Source organism: Octodon degus, unplaced genomic scaffold, assembly GCF_000260255.1.
Source record: "Octodon degus isolate 3935 unplaced genomic scaffold, OctDeg1.0 scaffold00103, whole genome shotgun sequence".
Classification (NCBI taxonomy): Eukaryota; Metazoa; Chordata; class Mammalia; order Rodentia; family Octodontidae; genus Octodon; species Octodon degus.
The window spans coordinates 7164994-7165477 of NW_004524679.1; positions in this window are offsets into that span (position 1 = coordinate 7164994).

Genomic DNA, 484 nt, shown 5'->3' on the forward strand with positions numbered 1-484 from the left:
ACTTCAAAGAAGAAATAGAAATAGAAAGATATAATACTAGTAAAAGGAAAGCAGGACCTCAAGGACTAACTAATCAAGAGAGGGAAAGGAGAAGAGCTAGGAAACATTGCAATGTTAAGCCATGCAGTTATATGTAAAAGATGAGAAAATCATTGTTCCTGAGAATATTCAGAAGATTTTTTTATATACTAGTTAATTGGAAAGATTCTCCCCCTGACTAACTCTATATACTGATACCTGTGAACTAAGCTACTGCACTGCAGATGGTAAGTTGTGATAGTAGTTTCATGTTTGGAGTGCCTGTCATTCTGGTATTCTGAATATGGGCTCCTTGTCATGACATGCCACTTACTGCTATGATGTATTTTGGGTAGGTGTATGTTCAAGAAGGGGTTGGTGAATGAAAGCAAGAGACAGGAAAAGGAATATTGTGGGACTGTCCTGCTTCAAGGTTGTGCATGGTGAGATTTTTGGACTTATGTGC